The sequence below is a fragment of the Protopterus annectens genome, chromosome 1.part2 (genome assembly GCF_019279795.1).
Source record: "Protopterus annectens isolate FY-2018-M chromosome 1.part2, PAN1.0, whole genome shotgun sequence".
In the NCBI taxonomy this organism is placed as follows: domain Eukaryota; kingdom Metazoa; phylum Chordata; order Ceratodontiformes; family Protopteridae; genus Protopterus; species Protopterus annectens.
Genome location: NC_056727.1, coordinates 181,207,080 through 181,228,576, shown reverse-complemented (window position 1 = coordinate 181,228,576; position 21,497 = coordinate 181,207,080).

Here is a 21,497-nt window from a genome sequence, read left to right as displayed (position 1 = left end):
TACCTACCCACATTGTTCTTTTTACTATACTTGTAGATTTCTTCTATAATCAATTTCTCAAAAGTACCTAATAAATGGTTTAATGGTGGAGTGTAAGTGCTTTTAGTATGAAATTCTTTGTCATCCTTTTTCGCTACACCCTCAAATTTAACTTTCAAATTCAACTTCCTGATGTATTTCTTGACATCAATAATACTATCAACCAAATTAAATTTTGCATAGGGGATAAACTTCATTCCCTTGGAGAGTAGGGTAAAATGCTCTTTCATTAGGGGCACATCAGTGTAGTTGTAAATAAAGAAATTATCATAGGAACTTGTAACATCGTCCACCCTAATAATCTCATTGTTTTTACTTTCTTGTACACATTTATTTCCTTCACCTACACATTTCTTTACTTTGTGACCCTTCCCCTTATGTGGTAGTCCCCCCCAACTCTGCTTTGCCTGAATTGGTGGTCCTCCCATCCTTCCCCCCCTAAAAAATCATGGTTGTTGTGGTACTGGTTGTGAGGTGTTCGATAATTATACCTACCCCCACCTCTTTTGTATCCATCTTGTACATGCGTGGTATTGTACGTATAATCCACCCTGCCTTTTGTCCTTTCCTGTTGTCTGTTTTTATAACCATTATTTGGTTGATACCCCTTCCTATTAGTGTCCTTAACCCATCGGTATGCCTCTCCTTTATTATACTGTTCTAAATCTCTATTTAACTTCTTGCACTTTCTTTCGAACTGTTTTGTTGTAACACTCCCTACCCAATTAAATTGAGTGTCATATAGAGATTCAAATTCATCAAACAGTACATCGTGTATAATGGTGTTGTTTAAATCATCCATTTCAGCTAATAACAAACAAATTCTGTTGTCATTACATCCAATAATATACTCCATAAATGTGAAACCGAACCCATCAAACATTTTGTTACATTCACTTTTATTTTTGTCATTCATTTCTATCCCCATAGGGATTTTGAAAAACCGTAAGCCCATGGGAACAACCCCACTGTCCAAACATTTTTTTAAATAGTTATTATCCAACTGCAACGTCTTCAATATCTTCAACTTCTTCCCAAATGCAACAATTAGGTCTTTTAGTGTGCATTCACCACTCCGGACGCCATCTTTATTCATAATATGACCACCATTAGGCTTAAGATTACCATTAAAGTCAAATTGCCCTTCTAAAAAGTTGTTATATTCCGCCCGCCCTTTTACTCTGAAAGTTTGTTGAGCAACGGGCTTAGTTACAGTACCTGCACCCTTTTCATGCGCTGTGAAGGCATATGTCCTCTTCGGCACTGTTCGTTTCGGTCGCGCACCTGTTTTACTGAAATCCACCTCCGATCCATTCCTTTCAACTCCGGAAACATTTCTGAGTATGGAATTGTGCTCCGGTCGGGATCCATGAGAGGCTGGAACCTCCAGTTCATCGCGACTCATCCGAACGCTCCTGCCATCCTTCTGACCTCCATTACAGCCCTTGAAGCGTGTTGACGTCACAGACCTATTGTGGCCGACCACTGGGTTTGGTTGTGTCATCAGGTCAATCAACCTTGTTAGCTCTCCTCGCATGATGGCCATTTCAGATTGGAGCCCCCTGATTTCCTCTCCCCGAGGGGAAAAAATAGACGGTAACTCGTCAAGAGAGTCCATGTTAGTGGAATAACCAAGAAAAAAAAAGATAACTGGAACAGCGAACAACCAATAATAAACACTAAATAATGCTTTCTGTTCCAAATGGACTCGCAGTAACACCAGCACTCGCAGATCAAATAAAAAGAACTTTAATTGCCAAACATAAAATATCCAGTTAAGCGCTTTCATCAAAAGACTTCATCAGAACTAACTCATTTTCAAACAGTTCCCCATTTAAACCAAATTCTGACATCACATGACGTTCATTCATAAATTCTTAAAGTACTAGTGTCCATTCAAATTGCTACTTTTCACAAACAGTGTGTTAAGACCATATAGTACTTTGACATACATACTTATGTGCATTACCTGCCTATTAAATCACAAGTCAATACATTTAAACAATAACTAAAAAAAGTTAAATTAACTGAACTTTAACTACAATAGTTGATTTGTATTTAAAAATGCCTGCTAAAAAACATTTAAAAATTATTTTATTTACAAGTTAATTCTACACTTAACTACCTACTAAAATAGGCTTAATTGATATTTGCTCATTTAGTCCAGGGTATGTAGAAGCATTCAGTTTAATTTGCCACCTGACCTCCTTATCGCTTATTTTATTTTTAATGTCACCTCCCCTTAAATTATTTTTGATAACTTCCAATATTCCAAATTTGAACACCGTACATGTAGTATTATCTTTTAAGTGTTTCCATAATGCGTTGTTATAATCTTCATTTCTAATACTATATGTGTGATCGTAAATCCTATTCCTTAAACACCGGGTGGTCATACCCACATAAAAACATGGGCAGCTGTTACAGGTGGCCAAATAGACTAGATTAGTTGTCCTACAGTTCCCCTTTTGATATTTAATTCTAGTTTTATTGTAATTGGAAAGCACTATTTCGTCCATTTCTACAATGTACTTGCATTGTTTGCAGGTACCACACTTTGTGTTACCACATCTCCCTTCTGTATCCAAATCCTTTTCTACCTTCCTTTCCAACAGTGCCTTGATGTTATTACCCTTTCTTGTAACAAAATGTGGCTCGTCCCCCACAATTTTAAACATCCTGTCATCCACCTTTAGAATGTTCCAATTATTCTGAATGATTTTCTTAACATCCCCACTAAAGTTGTTATATTGCAATACACATGCCATACCATATTTATTGTCTGTTCCTTCTTGGTCATTACAGCCTCTGTCTCCCTCTGATGTTTTTTCCAAGCCCACTCCTAGTAAGGGTTTGTATAGTTTACCAGTCAGAGTCCCACTGGGATTGGTTCTGGGTCCTCTCCTGCTTGGCATCTACTTCTCAGAAGTCTAGGCCAACACAGAGGGACTCTGACTGACCAAGTTCACAGATGACTGCAAGCTGGGAGCCATTATTAACTCTCCAAGTGATGCAGACATCCTACAGAAAGGCCTCACTGAGACCAATGACTGGTGTCAAAATCATGGCCTTAAGCTTAATGCCAAAAAAATGCATCATCATCCTCTTTGGTAAAAACTCAGTTCTCACTAATTACCACATCAATGGGAGTCTACTGAACACTGAAGGCGTTATAAGAGATCTGGGGACACAGGCTGACAGCAACCTCTCCTTCGACCACCACATTGCCACTGTGGTCAGAAAGTCCTTCTATGTGGCACATCTCATTACGAAGGGTTTTGCATCCAGGAAGAAAGAGGTCATTGTCTCTCTCTACTCTTCCCTCATTGGGCCAATCATCGAGTATAATGCCCAATTTGGCATGTACCTCACTAGATACCTGCAACAGCTGGAGAAGCCACAAAAGTACCTCACAAAGAGGATCCTAGGCCTTAAACACATGTCCTACATGGACAGACTCAAAAAAAAACTCCAGCTATTCTCTGTCTCATATCGTCTACTAAGAGGTGATCTCTGCTTGACTTACAAAGCCACGTCTGACCCAGCTCTGTTAGAAATGCTACATCTAAAGATATCCCAAACCCTCCACACCACATGCTGCAGAGACCTCAACCTCATTACCACAATCAAAAGAACATGCTGGAGGGACAGGTTTATAACCCAGAGACTGCCCATGCTCTGGGTTAGACTTCCCATATATGTCAAGCAGAGCACCTCACTGGCCCTCTTCAAGAGAAATCTTGATGAGTGGATGAGAAATAGAAAGTTCACCACGGGGATCACTCCAGTGGCTCTACTTGATAGAGGCACTGGGAACTAATGTCGGGTGGCATGATGCCAGGGCACTTCTTTTTTTTTTTCAAATATGATTTTTATTGATTTTTCCATGTTTTATAATAAAAATAAACCATTGTTGTACATAGCAGGTAATAACATTGTGAATAATTATACATACTATAATTCAGCAACAACATATAAAGCTAAGAAGAGAACAAAAAAGAAAAACAAAAACTCTAACTACTAAGCTAAAGTAAAAAACAACCTACAAACTATGGTAAAACATCTACCCGAAGGAAGCAATATAATACCGAAATTCCCATATATACTCGGGTGCAGTTACAAGATAGGGTATAGTCATCTTTAGTTAACAGAAGAATAAGGAGATGAAAGGAGAACTATGGGGTTCATATTATAAGCACAAAAAATGAATTGTGCGAACACGTATTGAGCGACACGTAAAGGGCAAAAGCCCAAAACATCGAATCCCAAACAAGACAAAACCAACAAACAAATACTGTCACTAACTGTTGTATGCAGGGGGACAAGCCACCCTGCACCCCCACACCCCTCCTACTTAAATATACCAACTCCAAGATTGTACTCCATTGAAGCAAAGTGAAGAATTCCCTATGGCGGTATCCATTCATACCTCCGATATTGTGAATTTTCGCTGTTTACGTGTCGCTCAATACGTGTTCGCGAGATTCAGTTTTTGTGCTTATAATATGAACCCGAACTATGTATGCTTTACCAATATGAAAATTGAGAGAGAAAAAGAAGGATATATTACTAGACTAACACTATATATACTATTTACAACATGAATGCCATCGTCAATGAAGGGAAATGTCTCAGACTTGTACATTAAGGACTAGTATATTCCATATTCATCAAGTAAGGAATTGAAGAGTTTGAGCATACAGGTCTTCACAAAAAATACATATAATAGTACATATTAATGTCAATTAGCTTTCTTGAATTAAGTCAAAGAGGCTACGCCAATAGTTCTGGAAACAGTCTTTTTTCTTTTTGCTGACAGAGCAAACTTTGTGAGCTGATATATATTTGATTGCCATTATTGTGAAATTCTCCCAAGAGATTGCTGAAGGGTTTACCCAGTTCTTAGCAATGAAGAACTTGATAAGGGCGCACATGGTGATTAGGATGTGTCTACAGACACCAATTAGATCTCTAGGAGTTATATTTAGGATTGTTGTTTGCCAGGAAAGCGTAGTTTTTTCATACCCCATTTTCTCCAGTTGGATTCTGAGGGAGTGTCATCATTTGTATATATTTTTGCAACTCCAAAAGATGCGAAGTATGTCTGCATATTGTAAGGAACAAAAAAGACAGGTTAGGTTTTTGTTGTAACCAAATTTTGATAAGGCTGCTGGAGTGTAGTATGAGTTGTTATTAATCATAAGCTGGGTATAAATCAAAATTTTAAAGGGGGTTAAATATAGTGTTGCATATTGTTTCAATCTTGGATTTTATAGGGATTTCACCATGTATGTCATCCCAATATTTTGAGTAAAGGAGCGACTGTTGATATTCGATATTAGTTTAAAGCTTGTATATATGAGAGAGCATCTTGTTTCTAAGGGAAAGGGTTTTAATAATTAAAAGTGTCAGGGTTACTTCTTGTTCCTTCATTTTAGTGTTAGTGAATTTTTGTTTTATTAAGGAGTTTAGTTATCTTAGCATAGGGTCATATCTATTTGGAGCCCCAAAGTGTTCTTTTACTGCATTAAAATTCGTTAGCTGATAAAATTGCCATACCGTGGCATTTTTAATAACGGGATAATTGGATAGGTCTATCATTTTGTTATTGATTTTTTTATTAGGGTTGAAATGGATAGGTTGGGAGTATCCTGGCGATTAAGAGAATGCAGCAGTGCTTGAAAAATGTTTATTTTGTTTTTTAATGCAGGTAGAATCTTAACGTTTTTACATTATTGGACATTACGTATGGGATAGAATGAGGGTTTAGTTTGATTGACTGTAGATATTTGTGCCAGATTTTAACCCAGGTTGGGGTCCTTGTATCTACAGATGGTTCATGGCTCGCTATTTGGATTAGGCGGTTTGCATTTATTACGTTATAGTAAAGATTAAAATTGGGAAGGCTCAACCCACCTTTCTTCTTTGGGAGTATTAATTTTTTGTAAGAGATTCGGGTTGATTTAGGAAACCAAAGGAATTTTGAAATGGTGGTTTCAATTTTATTGAAATATTTTTGGGTATATTTAGGCTAATAGAGTTTAGCTGGAAAAATATCCTAGGTTAGATGTTTATGTTAACAATGGCAGTTTTTGACAACAGGGATAGGTTGATGCTTTTCCATCTGGATAGGTCATGGTTTATTTGGTCCCAGACTTTAGATGCCAGGGCACTTCTGTGGGTTAGGCTTGTAAAGGCTCCAGGACCATTAGCCTAGTACACACCTATGAACCTATATATACTTTCAAAATGCACACCTAATTCATCCATTAGAGCAAAATTCACTGGAGTACCTCATCAGCCCAGAAAGACCAAGTGAAACTATTCAAAAAGGCATGTTTTCTAGGGTGTTGAATACTAAATATATATCCTCTAGTTAAATCACTTGGTGATATATTCTCCACCCAAATAACTTAAACAGGATTCTAATTAATGTCATAACCCTTTGCCATAAACTAATTCACTCAAGTCCTATGTCTCTCATCTGTTTTATATCTTTTAGTTTATCATTATACAGCTTCCATCTCTTACATTTGAGTTGCACCTTTCATAAACATCTATATCGGTACTTATATTACTTAAATATTTGTTAACGCAAAAGAAAAAAAAAACACAAAAAATAAATTAACTATTTGCATACAATGTTCATTATACACTTAAAAGCAGAACAACTTTTGTTCTATTCAAACATACATTGCTTAAACTTTCTTATGTATTTTAACAGTACTATGTAAAATTATAATAAATTCATTTAAATCTGGGCAAGGCAAACAGTCACATTTGAAACCACAGCTATAACTAGCTTTTCTGGTGCCCTGTGCATTCTCCAGTAGAGTGCCCCCAACTAAAAGTTAAGGTTAAAGGATTGAAGATAAAAAAGGTACTCTGTTCCCAGATGAGGAGTAATAACAATGATAATAATAATAATAATAATAATAGTAATAATAAAAATAATAATATGGTTTCTTCTTTGAAAACTGTAGCAAGCCACTAGCTGCAAATGTAACACGTGGCTTGTTGCAGTCAAAGTACCATACATGGAATGCTAAAGCACTTCAGCCATGACTGAGAATGCAGTATCAGCATTCATTTCTGCATGCAGTTCTGCACTAGCGCCCAACTAGCATCTGTGGATCACTTCCCCTTAATCACTTTGCGTCCAAGGTGGCTGCCCCTTTTGTTCTCCAGTACCTATGTCTCTGTCTGCAACAAAGTTATAGGTACATTTAGATAACTGTGAAATCTAATTTGTAATGTATTTCACACAATTCTGGAATCTGCTCAATGCCTGCAGAATCAGCAATGCATATACATTTCTCTGTTATATTCCAAGACATTTTGTCTATTTGCATGGTTAACATTTCACCATACTAAATGTATTAATGACATTTAACAACATATATATGCAAGTTCTTTAGAAATGCTCATAAATGATGTAATTGAGATTCAGTTATTAGAGGAACTGATAGTTACATTTGTAGAGAAGATCAGCAGTGTTATGCTTGCCAGGAGCAAACTAAAGGATGTGAGAAAGGCCTTACAATGTCTTTATGTGAGGAAGTTTGAAGCAGCTTTTATTCATGTTGGTACGAATGATCTCATCTGCAAGGACTCTCTGACTGCTAGTAGTGAACTTATAACCCTCTTAGATAACATACAAATTACATATATGTAGGCGTTATGTCACTCAGAGAGAAAAGATTTTTGGGGATAAATGCCTACATGAAAAAATGGCCCATTTTAAACAATGTAAATCTTTAGAGCAAGTCCAAGCCTAATTTTGGGCACACATGTTAAGAGGGGATGGTGTACACTTGTCAGGACCAGGAAAGAGAATTTTTGCAGCAGACATATTGCAATATTTTACAAATACAAGACAGGATTTTTGCCAGGTCAAACATTTAAAAGTTCACCGATTGCAACATTTGATACATTTCTAATGGTCATTAATACTAGACGCATTTGTACTTTTTTTATTGGAAAATTTTCTACATTCCTACAAGACTGATGTTGTTATTGCTTGTGAAACATAGTTAAAGAACAATGACTGGAAACCAGTTCTGTGGGGGTATAAATGTTTTTATTGTAACAGATATTCTAACACAAAATCAGGTGGAGGTGTTATGATAGGATTAAACATTTTAAGGAGACCTGTGATTATTACATGTTCAATGATAACACCAATATTGTACTTTGTGTAACTCTGACAATAAAGAGAGCCCTGGAGTGCTGATGACCTAAAGGAATTCCTTCATTTCTTGCAGGAAACACAGAAGGGAAGAATGAAACTGGCTGGAGACTTAAATTTACAGATCAGAATAATATTGATTCAACAACATTAGTAAGGAAATTACTTACAATGTATGTCCAGGAACAACAATTGTTTCAGATTGTAAAACAAACTACCAGGTAACAGAACATACTAGACATTGTTTGTGTTCCTAGGGAAATTACTGTTACTTCAAGTCAAGTTTTTTCACTGTTGATGTGCAGTGATCATGGAGTTATAAAGGTTAATTTGTTGCTAGATTATTCTACCAAACTGAAATCTAAACCAATTTACAGACGATTAATTACAGATTATATGAAAGCAAAACAGTCAGTATGTAAAACCAACTGGAGTGATGGTTTCAGTGGAAAAACTACAGAAGGAATGTGGCAAATGTTGCAAGAAAAAAATGTTTGAATGCAAAAAATTAAAACGTTTAACACCAGGCTCTAAGTGCACAGCAGCGGGAGGGTATATTTCCATAAGAACGAGATACTTGATTAAGGTGAGGGATACAAAAGATAAGAAATGAAAAAGAGTTGAACTTTAACTTTGAAAACTGAAATAAACAAGCTGGACAGATAAATTAAACATAATGTGAGATAAGATAAGGAACAATTTGAAGAAAATTTATATAAAGATATTGTGCATAATAGGAAACTATTGTATAGATATATAAGATGTGGTAGGAGTAAAGACATACAAACTGAACTGCCTAGACATTTAGGTTAATTCTGGTTAGCAATTACTAAAAGTGAAAATTAAAGTCTAAACCAACTGTATTTGCAGTATTGAATATTGCATTTATTTATTTATTTTTATTTTAACAATCCAGAAAAAACACCCTCCCATAAAAACATTATCCATCCCTACAAAAACGCTAGGACTCTTCATTCCATTACAAAACTTTTGGTTCAGTCTGTTAAAGCTAACAACCTATCTGGAGAATCTTTGTTTGCAAATTCAGTAGACAAAACCTGGAATTGACTCCCATCTGACCTTACTCTGAACCCCTCCCTTAATCAGTTAAAAAAAAAAAATCTAAACCAGTATTTTAAAACTCACTGGTTATGTCCTGGCTCTAACCCTGACTAAAGCCTAATCTACTTCCACATCCCTGCAATTTTTTTATTCACAGCGACTTACCTCTTACACTAAAAGGTTTGAAAAGAGAAATTGTAACATCTCTGCAGATACTCTGTATATAGCTGCACCTATAGGTTTGATAAGAGAAACTGTAACATATTTGTATATATTTCTGAATTATAAACTGTATTCTTCATAGGCTTGAAATGTGAGACTGTAACTTGTATGTTAATACAATATGTTTGTGCATATACTGTAACTTGCTTGTCTTTATCTGTTTGTAAGTTTGGAGCTTTTCTCCCCGGGCCTCCACTGAAAATGGACATGTATCCAGTTGGACTATCCTGGTCAACAAATGTAAAATAAAATAAAAAATAAATTATGTAATATTGAATTGATGATAAATATGCAAGAGAATATATGTGATATATAATGTTTGCAGCTGGGAATATGTTAATATGGTTTGTTTTCATTTATATAAATGTATATTTGCCTAAGTGCTAATTCAACAAAGGTGTTAAAAAGAAAAAAAGACATGCAAACTAATAAACTATGTGCAGATTCTAAAATTTATTCACCAAACACAACAGATTACAAATATATTTACAAAATCTTATGAAAAGCAATTTGGTTCCACAAGAGGAATAATGAATTGTCCTAGTAACATCCAGGTAACCTCAGATTCTAAAATCAGATTAGATTATATTAAAAAAGAACAATGCAAACTGGACCCAAGCAAAGCACAGGCAGGAGATGGAATTAGTAATAATGAATTGAGAACACGTTGGCACTTACACAACCATTACATTTGTCATTCACTTGGTCATTTAAATATGTGAAGATTCCTCAAGATTGGAAACATACACTTGTTAAACATATCTTTAAGAGATAGGGGAGTAGGACAAATCCAGAGTCATATAGACCCATATAGATCCATATGTTTACTTTCACATTGTGCAAAAATAATGGAGAAGGTTATTTAGGATAAAGTATTGTGAAAAATGGAAAGTCTGGTACTTGAAACAATATATCAGCATGCATATGTTGAAAACAGATATATAACCATTTATAACATGATGTTCCATAAGAATATAATAACAGCTATAAATGAAAAATTTTGCAGTGATATAATTTATGTAAAATCAACTTTAGTATTTGATAGAGTCATGCATAAAACACTGATCAATAAAATAGAACAACTAGGTATTGATGTACTCTTGTTAAGATGGATAGCAGCATGGTTTACAAATAAGACATGACAAGTATCATATAGCAAATGGACTGGTGAAATTCTAGGTTACAGCTGGGGTATTCCACATGGCTCTGTCATAGGCCCATAAATGTTTATATTGTATCTTTCCATATGAGCTGTTCTACAGTCTGTATGCAGATTACTTGAAACTGGGTAAACTGATTACATGTGCTACAGATGGGCCAGATCCTGCAAAAGAACTTGACTAAATCGAGCATTTGGACACAGGAGAATACTGTGTTGATAAATACATGAAAAACTAAGCATATGAGATTTAAGAAACAGACATTGAAAGGTGAACACTAAATAATGCACACAATGATTGAAACTGTATATTTGTTTAAGGACCTAGGTATACGGGAAGATCCAACTCTGAGTTGTTCTAATCATATCATTCAATTGGTTAATGTTAGTTATAGAATTATAGAATTATAGATTGTATAAAAATATTTATAAAGTGTAGGAAATCAGAAATGTTGTTTGTCAGTGAAATTAGACATAAACTTGAGTACGGAATAACAATATGGAAACTTTATAAGAAAACAAGGATGATTAATTTGAAAACAGTATGGCAGAAATATACCAAGGTCATCCATGGCTGTGAAAATTTATTATGAAAGACTAAAATATCTGAACTTGTATAGTATCTCATACAGACATTTAAGAGGATACCTTATTCAGGTATATGGGGCATTTAGAGATAACTACCTCTGGGAATGTTTGGGGTTATGAAAATAATAGTAAAGATTAATCAGACAACCTATGTATATTATATAGGAATGAGAGTTGAACTAATTGGTTCTTTGAGAGAGTAGCAGTTGCATAGAATACTCTACCACGTTACATTAAAACAAGCACACATTTAGATATCTTTAAAACCAACCTGGACACTTATTTGGCAATAACTGTTTTAGTATACTGGCAGGCAAGAAAGGGCATCATTGCCCATTCCTGGAATATTTGTATTGCTCCATATATGCATAAACAAACACCTCCTCTTGGCTGAATCAGTCCTCTTCTCCCGGTCATCTTCTATTTCACCTGAAGTATCCACTCTTCCTTGCTTAACAGTCTCCTTACTACTTTGCTCCGTCTGTTTGAGTGACACTTACAGGTAGTCCATTTATCTTTCCAGTAGTTTTATCTGGATTATTAAAAAGTAACACTTTTACCATTTCACAAAAGACTTCACAATAGCAAATAATGGGAATGTAAATTTCTGTTCCTCTGCTTACCTTCCAGCATTGTGTGTGCTGTTCAATGACATTATGTACCAGGAAGCAGGACTTTTACATCATAGAATTGCATACCTTGCAATACATAAGATTTCTCAAATAGTGGAGGTAAAGACACTGTATGTTGTCTTACCCCACTATGTAAGCATAGCATTCCATGCACAAGTTAACACACACACAAAACATTATACACAATTTGCAAACACCACTCCACCCTTTTTAATGTTCTGTGCACAATGCTCATAAATATTAGGGCACATCCACAACTCACAAAAGATGCCTTAATGTTATCTTAGAATAATGAATCATACCCCACAAACACAGGTATCTCCTTCATCAGAAACTTTATCACCCATTGCCACACCTTCCACAGTATTTCCTCCTTTTTGGGCAACAAGAGAAAATTTCAATGAGAATTGTGTTTGGTTTTCTATACTTAATTTCAGTTTCTGGTAATGGCAAATACTTCACCTGTGTTATTCTCAAGGAGTCTTTCACAAAGCCAGTTCACTCTGCTAATTTGTTTTCACATAACCAATGAAGTCATTTATTTTTTTCAGCATATTCTGAGATTTCATTTAACAGTAAATTCCATTTTCTTGCCTTATGTTCCATTTCAGCCACTGTCACTTGATGCAACATCTGAGGTGATTCACTGTCTCGGGCACATTTGCTGTTTGGCACACTGTGCTTCCATCCGGTCATGTAGACCTCCATTTCATCAGGCACAGCCACTTCTAGTTTCTTCATAAAATCAAATAAGCTAGTCAGGTTTACTAACTCAGTTTGTATGGCCTCAAAACTACTGGTTACTTCAACAAAATTTAGTTGGACAACTTTTCTAAACTCCCTACCTGTGGAATGTAAAACGTCATGGTGGTCCTATTTGACTCAATACCAACATCACCCTCATAATATCCCTATTCCATAGCACAATCCAGTTTTGTCACCAGCAACAAAGAGATGATACCTTTGGTTTCTGACCCACCCAAGACTGCATTGAATAAATTAATTTAACTTACAAAACTGCAGTTTAACTTCTCAACTGATGGAACAACCTAGGGCGGTTACCAGCTTCAAAGAGTTTGTGAAGTACTATTTCTGTTATAGCCCTTGATCCTCTGGGATAAAAATATATTGCGAAAAAATCAGGTAAACACCACTAAAGAATGCTCCCAGCAAAATAAGAAACTTCAGAAAAGACAAGGAGCAGATAACCACAGGCAAACGATAGATAAAATCTTTAATGAAAAAATCCACTGACAACTCAAAAACAGGACAAGCGCTTTCAGAGTAATGCCTTCTTCAGATCCTGACAACTTACTGACAGGTAAGTGGGGGTTGATGCAAAAAATAAAGAACTGAAAAATAAGATAGAAAAAAAAAACACGGCATAAGATGGATCAAGCCAAATGGTTTGTTAAATTTAATGATTTTTAGGTCACACCAGTCAGTGAAAGATTACGGAAGTATGCTTTAAATAATCTTCACAGTTGAAGACAAGCTATGCATAATTTCATTATACAAAAGTGATCTTTTGGTGCATCTGTCTGACCCTAGTGAAGATTTATGGATACTGTTTTTCAAATTAAAGAAAGTTGGGGAGGTTTTGGATACATGAAAAGGTTAGTTTTATTTAGCACCATACTCAGGGAATTTTCCAGGTGCTTCCTCGAGTCCAGTGTTGGGGGTCTTCTCAGAGTGACAACTGCCTGTGGCTCTAAATCCTTCTGGAAATGATTCATGTGGGTGACATAGCTCAGGACTTAAGTGCATACATCTACTTAACTAATCTATCCATAGCCCTGGATTCTTTACTGGGTGAATGAACAGAGCCTGTATCCTCAATCACCTCCTTTTTTGTAGCTGATGCTGAAATGATGGAATCTACCAATGGCTCTTGGTTCAGTGCTGTCTGCCCTTGAGGGGAGGCCTAAGAATTTTTTTCCTGTTTCTGTGGAACCAACTCACAGGTGTAGGGCTCCTGCCATGATCTTCTAATGGCTAGATCAATTAGTTTGTCTGCTGATGGGACCACCCAAGATATACAAGGCGCTCAGCTATAAGCCTCAAAGAGAACTACCTCATCCTGACAGATGGTTCTGTGGGTCAGAATCCCCTCTGCCACATAAGTTCAAGGATCTTACCAAAGGTGACATATTCTGCAGATGACCGCGGGTATTCTTTTGATCCTTCATGTCAGTGTCAGTGACTAAATAAAAGGGGAGATGGCATGCCTTCTTTTACACATCCTTTATTTTGGAATATTGGGGGGCAGTGGCATGACTCCTCAGAGGACTCCTCCTACTGCAGCCCAGTAATTTGAGACAAAACCTTTGGCTCAGACCCATGGATGCATGCTAGGGCTGAGACATGAAAGAGTGAAAGTCACAGGGTGGAAGTGATCTTGTGTAAAATTGTGTCTTTCTTCTTTACAGAAAAATATAATCACCCCCATAATCTGGAAAGCCATACCAAATCTGCTGAAAACAAGGAAATCACCTCAGTAACCCACTCCATCTCCCCCCAGGGGTGACACAGGTGGTACCAAAGATGGAATCCCAGAAATGGAGAGATTGAATGATTTAGAGGAGGGGAATGGTGCCAAAGACTTGAAGGATGAAGTTTCCAAAACTGACAGAGGAGCCATATGAGACAGTTCCAATGAAGGATCCAAAGACATGACATTGAATAAAGGGCTCCAAGACAGCCCTGGCTCTGTGAACCTCAGAGTTGAGTGCATCAGATAAGATCTCTCAAATGCTAAACTGGGTACTGTGGTCAGTACTGAAGGGACATACCTTGGGTCCAGCATCAGCTGATACCAATGGGACTGAGAACTGTGCCAGAGAGGGAGCTAGTACAGGGGATGCTGAGCCAGCCCTATCCATCCTCGGTACAAAAGGAGATAACAGAACTGCCCAGAGGAAGGCCATCTTCATGTAATCCAGATCTGCTTTGGATGTGCTCTTGTAAGACCAGAAGGACTGGAATAATGAGATGGAAGGTGGTCAACAAGGAATCATAGATAACTCTCTTTTATAGGAAGTCCTGCTTAATAGCCTTTTCGGTGACTCATCTGGTATGACTATAGGCTCCAATGACTGGGATGCCATTGGAGGAATGTGGGTTGGAGTCAACATCAAAGAAAGCTGTGTTCTGGGGAAGGCTCTAGCTCATCTGAATCCTTAAACTGATGATCATGTTTGTCAGATGACTTTACTGGCTTCTCTGCTTTGGTATCTCTGGGGCATGCTTCTCAACCTCTAAGAGTATGAAATATGGACAAAGTCATAAATAAAAGTGGGACAAAGGCCCAAAAATAGAGAGAATTTTTAAATATTCCTCTTACAAACTTAGAAAGTGGATAGAATAACAGGTTTTGCATTAGCATGATTTTTCTGAAGGGTATGAAGTCTGAAACTCAAATGTCTGTTATTATTTTCTAACTTCAATCTTTAATTATTTGCCACTATTTTGCCAGAAAACCACAATTCTATGAAAAAAATGTACCAAAAAATATGAGGCAAAAATCTGGACATTCTGCGAAAATCTGTACCATTTAGAGTTATGAATTCTGGGGTCAGTTACCCTTATTTATTAATTTGTTCTTATGGTCCAAAAGGGCTCTGGATCTGAAGACTTGGATCAGATGGACAGCATGAATAGGATCCTGTGTTTCACTTCCTTCCGCACTTCTCTTAACCATTGGCAATAGCCCTCTCTCTATTTTCCCAGTTCTTTTCATCTCTAAAACCTGTTTTACTAATCCAAGTCATTCTTCTCAATCCCCCTTTAACCAGACCAAATTCCCTATTTCTTGTTTTAATGCCAGTAACCTAAAGAGGATTGAGTAGGGAGCTGACATTTTTCATTGGCTTCTTCCCATTCCATGGTCATCTTATTATCAACCAGTTGATCCCAGCAGTTGACTTCTGTAGCTAATTGCATCCACCACCTAGGGACAGAGTTAGCATTTCTGTTTTGCAACCTATCCCCTATTGGTAATAAACCATTGCTCCATATTTTTCCAAACTTTGCCTGGAACAATGAGTTAACCTCAGAAATAGTTTCATCTAAGAAAAGAGCTGAGACAACCTGTGCTTCCAACCCTGCATAGCTTCACAGATAACCAACTCCAACAACCATTTTTTGACCAAGCTTGTTTTCTTCCAGTAATGCTGTATTTGGGAGCCTGTAGCCTCACTAAAATGACATTTGAACCACTTTTGTATATCTCATGTCTTGGACTCCCAAGCCTCTCTTGTCACTGGGAGAACTACTCAGTCCCAATGCACTGGTGGCGACTTCCCTACATAAAATCCTTATTACAATTATTAATTTTCTTCTCCTCACCTACACTTAATGGTGACAGCAAGGACTGCTGGAGATAAAATAACCATGGGTCCAGGGGCCACTGCAAAATTTGTACCTTCTGTTCCAGGTCCAGTCTCAATATCTTCTAAATCTGTAAATTTTTATATAGCTTCCCTCTTAATTTCTCAAAGGTGGCCAGCCAGGACTACTGAACTGTCAGCAGAGAAGGCTATAAAGCTCTGCCATGTTAATAAGCAGTTTCCTGTGCCAGGTGTATTGGATTTTAAATTTTCTACCTTTTCTTGACTACATATGTGGCCTTGAGCAAGTCAACTAACCAGACAATGCTTAGAGGAAATTGGGGACATTGGTCTATGGTCCTTATTGATTCCCCTGGACTGCATGCCTAGTAACTACCTATAAGCCATAATATGACTCCTCCAGTTTTTTGTTCATTTTGGAGTTTTAAGAGGTCTTGGCTAGGCTCAGTTAGAAAATATTTCTTTTGCAGACAGTGAATAACATCCAGCTAATTAGTGGGAGGAGCTGAGAAATAACATTTCGCATTTAACTACAAATATTTAGTAGCATCTTTATTTAGCGATACTGCTTGTTTGAATTGCTGTTCTATGCCTGACGTTTACTGATCTCTGCATTTGATTTTGGATTGGAAGTATTCATTTAAGGTTTGGTTACTTCTGTTTTTTTTTATCTTTTTGTTATATTGCATTTTGTTTTAAGTGTTTTGTACTTTCTGGAGTTTTAAGAGGTCCTGGCTAGGGTCAGTTAGTATAGAATTATTTTGCAGACAGTGAATAACATCCAGCTAATTAGTGGGAAGAGCTGAGAAACAGCATTCATTTAACTGCAAATGTTGAGTGGCATCTTTGTTTAGCTGTAGTGCTTGTTTGAATTGCTGTTCTCTGCTTGACTATTGCTGATCTTTCTCTCCATTTGATTTTTGCTACCTACTTACCCACCCTTCTGCTGTTATGATTTTAAACTTGCTGGCTTTTGAGTTGCCCACCCCTAATATAAATCTGATTTTGGACACTCCTCCCAGTCTCATCTCATCAGCTCATTCTACTGAGCACTGAAAGATCAGCTGGGAAGGCCCTCCCTCTTAGTCTCTCAAACTTTAATTATCTTCTATTTCCTACCTTCACACTCACAAAACACACTTTACTCTGCTGATTTTACTGTAGTTGTGCTTCTTTCTACTTTATTTAGCTTTTTGCTGTACATTCTTAAAGTATTCAGTTGACTTTAATCTGCTTCATTTGTTACTGCTTGTTAGTAGCCTGATTGCATTGCAACTGTTATTCTAAGCCTCTTGGTTCTGATTTAAGCACTTGGGCTTCAAACTAGTTATCTTTTTATTTTTTTGAACAATCCTTTTTATTGTATTTTCCACAAATACATAATAAAAGTGAAAGTACAAAATGATTACAGACAGTAGTGCATGTAATACATAATTGAGTAAAGGTATCCAAACTTTCCAAAGAAAAACATTTAAACATTTGCAAGAAACTTTATGATTTTACAATTGAGATGGTTACAACATATCTAGGGATTACTTAGTGCAGAGTTATGCTGAGGACGTTGAGAATTAGGACTGTATATGCAGGAAACCTTTAATTATCTAGACTGGAAGAAAAAGAAAAAAAGAAAACTGAAAAAAAAACAAGAAGAAAGAGAAAAGAAAAGAAAAAACTTTAAAGTTTTCCAAAACTTAGAGAAAAAAATATTTACATTATATACAATATATACAATGTTGGAAGCCATCCTTTTGTTGAATCACAAAAGTGTGTTTTCTATATCGGTGATACAACTACTTATGTTCAATAACACAGAGGATTTATTTTAAAATCAGCCATTTACCTGACAGTGAATTTTAAGTAGTCTGTATGTTAATCAAAATTGTCTCTAGGAGAGAATTCCAGTATGATTGGAAGTATAATCTTGTTTTAATACTTTTAGTAGCTAGTTTGTGAGAGGTGATATATTTAACAGCCATTTCTTTAAAGTTGTTCCATGAGATGTTTTTGCTATTGACAAACTAGTTATCTTAAATAAAGAAGGCCATGAAGGTCTACAGTCTTATGGCAGGAGAGGATAGGCAATGCCCTTTTGAGCTTGGAATTGCTGGATAAAGGCTTATTGTGTCTGTTATTCTAAAAGTGTCTTAGTTCTGATTTAAACACTTGGGTTTCAAAGCAGTTAATTTACATTAAGAAGGTTTGTTGTCTACACGCTTGTTGGAGGACATGATAGGCTCCACCCTTCTGAGTTGGGAATTGCTGGTGAAGGTTTATTGTGCCTGCTATTCTAAGTTTCTTTGTTCTGATTTAAGCACCTGGGCTCCAGACTAGTTATTTTACATTAGGAAGGTTTGTGGTCTATGAGTATTCTGAGACACTGCAGCAATAGCCTCATGTACACTGACATTCCACTTATTCTTAATAAAGCAGATAAAGTATGCAACACTTTATTGCCAGAGGCAAAATTCTCTCATACAACCAAAATTAATCCTATAAAGGTTGTCAGTAGCACTTGCACCATGCTTACTGCACAGATTAAAGACCCTATACATAAAACCACTTATGTTGAGGCACTTAAAGGTAACCTTCCTAGAACACTAAGACCTCCGGCACAGTGCAAAGAAAGGGTCCTCATCCATCACATAAACACTGCGTTAAAACATCACCCACAGCTACACATAGTAACACTATAGCCAATGCCTCTACTGCTAAGCCCTTAAGGCAAACCAGTGCACAGCCAAATTTCCTGGTCCTTGATGATTTTATAGCAACACTGATGTCCCCTTCACCTGACTGAGTAAGGACAGAGTCACGGTTAGCTGCATTTTGGGGGCTAGGATCCATCAAGTCACACAAATTCTCAGGTCATTGAACCGCAGGTACCAGTATGACTCTGTCATAGTCCATGTAGGTGTTAATAACCTGAGGTGCACCTCTCTTGCCTATATGATGTGAGACATGATCATGCTCACTGATTATGGGCTTCAGGCAGGTATGAGCCTAGCACTGAGCAACATACTACCTTCTCCAAGGTTGATGCCACATTACCAACAGAAAATGACTGATTTTAACAACTGGCTTAGCTTCTGGTGTCAGTCCAAGGGGGTACAATATTTGGTAGCCTGGGAGGGCATGGTTGAAAGACTGCCCTGCTTTGCCAGGGATAGTCTACACTTATCCCCTCTAGGCTTTCAGATATTGACAAAACCTTTTCCACCCCCATAGCGTCTTTTTTAGGCAATGCCAAACTGATAAACCTACTGACTTAACTGAAACTACGAAGGAATATCTGTAGCTGGTACTGCTCAGTGCTAGAAAAATTAACATGAAACTCCAATCTCTGCAAGCCCTCCTCTCCCTAGAAAGTGCAGACATCTGTGTAGTAACAGAGGCATGATTTAAAGTCATGGTAAGTGCTCCAGCAGTGCAAGGTTATAATGCCTTTCACATCTTTAGACCAGCTACTGCACAGGATGGAACTAAAGGTGGAGGAGTCTCAGTCTGTATTAAAATCAACCTCACATCCAGACTAGTTATACATGTGCAACACACCATAAACAGGGTCTTGCACCATATCCTTGCACCCTACAGGTCTCCCTCCATGTCCCAGGAAACCCATATTACATATCTCAATGTGGTAGAGTCCTTCACCATTCAATCCAATCCAATATTTATGGGCGATCTCAACTACACCTCTATAGATTGGGAATCCTACGCCACTTTTAATACACAAGCCCAGAGATTCCTAAACTTTGTTAATGCCAACATCCTAGAACAGTTGGTCCATTCTCCTACCAGGGGTACAAACATCCTTGACCTTGTACTCAAGATCATTGGTGGCAATGTTCCTCACCCAATATAATGTCTTCACTCGTCAGATCTGACAATAAGACAGTATTGCTTGAAATAAAAATTAAATCTGGGGATCCAGCAAAACCAAAAAAACTTTAGGAATGATTCCAAGGCTAACCTGTCTATACTAAGCAACATCTTGGCTAAATTCCAAGTAGCCCCAAACCCAGTAAACACCATAGCATATGTTGAGCTATTTACAAACTCTATGTACAGCCATATTGATAGCTGTATGGAGTGAGTTGTGCCCACTTGTACTAGGAATGCGAAACTCAAATGACAAAGTCATCCTGGTAGAATCACAATATCAGTCAGTGATACAACAAAAGAAAAAAACATGGCCAAGCATAGGAGGAACAAAGCCATACACATTAAAGCTCCCTGACCAATCTATACAGGCAGCTAATAGGGTCAATTAATACTTCAAAGTCTAAATTTGAAGAAAAAATAGCTTCTCAGGCAAAGGATAACCACAAAGCTTTCTACAGCTATGTCCATAACCTCAGGGGAAATTCATGGACCTTATCATAAATGGCATCACCCGCACTGAACTGGAAGCCACTGCCAACCTTTTGGCTGACAGGTTCAGCTCAAATTTCTTCCTCCACTCCCACCTCCTCTGATACTCCAAAGGAAATACTGCATATCACAATCCCCCCATCCATTATTAGGAAACAGGTCATCAATACACTTTCCAAGGCCAAAAACAGTGCATAGACGAGCTCTGATAACATCCCGGGATGTTTAATAAATACTCAGGTAAAACCGCAAACAAAAACCACAAAAAATCGAAGCAGGAGCTTCAGGAACAGTAAAAAGCCACACTTTATTCACATGAATACAAATTAATAACTAGAACACCAGTAATTCAAGCACTTTCATCTGCTAATTCAGAGACTTTTTTCAAGAATGAAAAACACTGTCAAAAGGTTACTTTTTAAATGTGAAGATTCACCCCCTCGTTATCATGACACCATTAAAAATGTGTGTGTATATATATATATATATATATATATATATATATATATATATATATATATATATATATATCACCTTCAAAACCTTATAAATATTAAAAGGCTATGAGTCCATATTTACATATAAAAGCACAGATTAAAGAATCACAAATACACACAATAATAAAAAAATACAGAATTACCAAACTTTCAAAATTCAAATAAAATATTATCTGGTTAATGCTTTCAGTTTTAAAAAACAAGCTAAGGACAGGGCATCATTGATTTCTGGCCAACTCGTTGCATTTGTTATGATTTGCCATAAGGCTTCCTGTTTCTCCAATTGCAAAGTCCAAGGACCACCTCTCGGATTAATCTCAAGGCCATCAATAATGATGAATTTAAAATGGTGTCCTCCAAAATCCTTACAGTGCTTTGCAAGGGCATTTG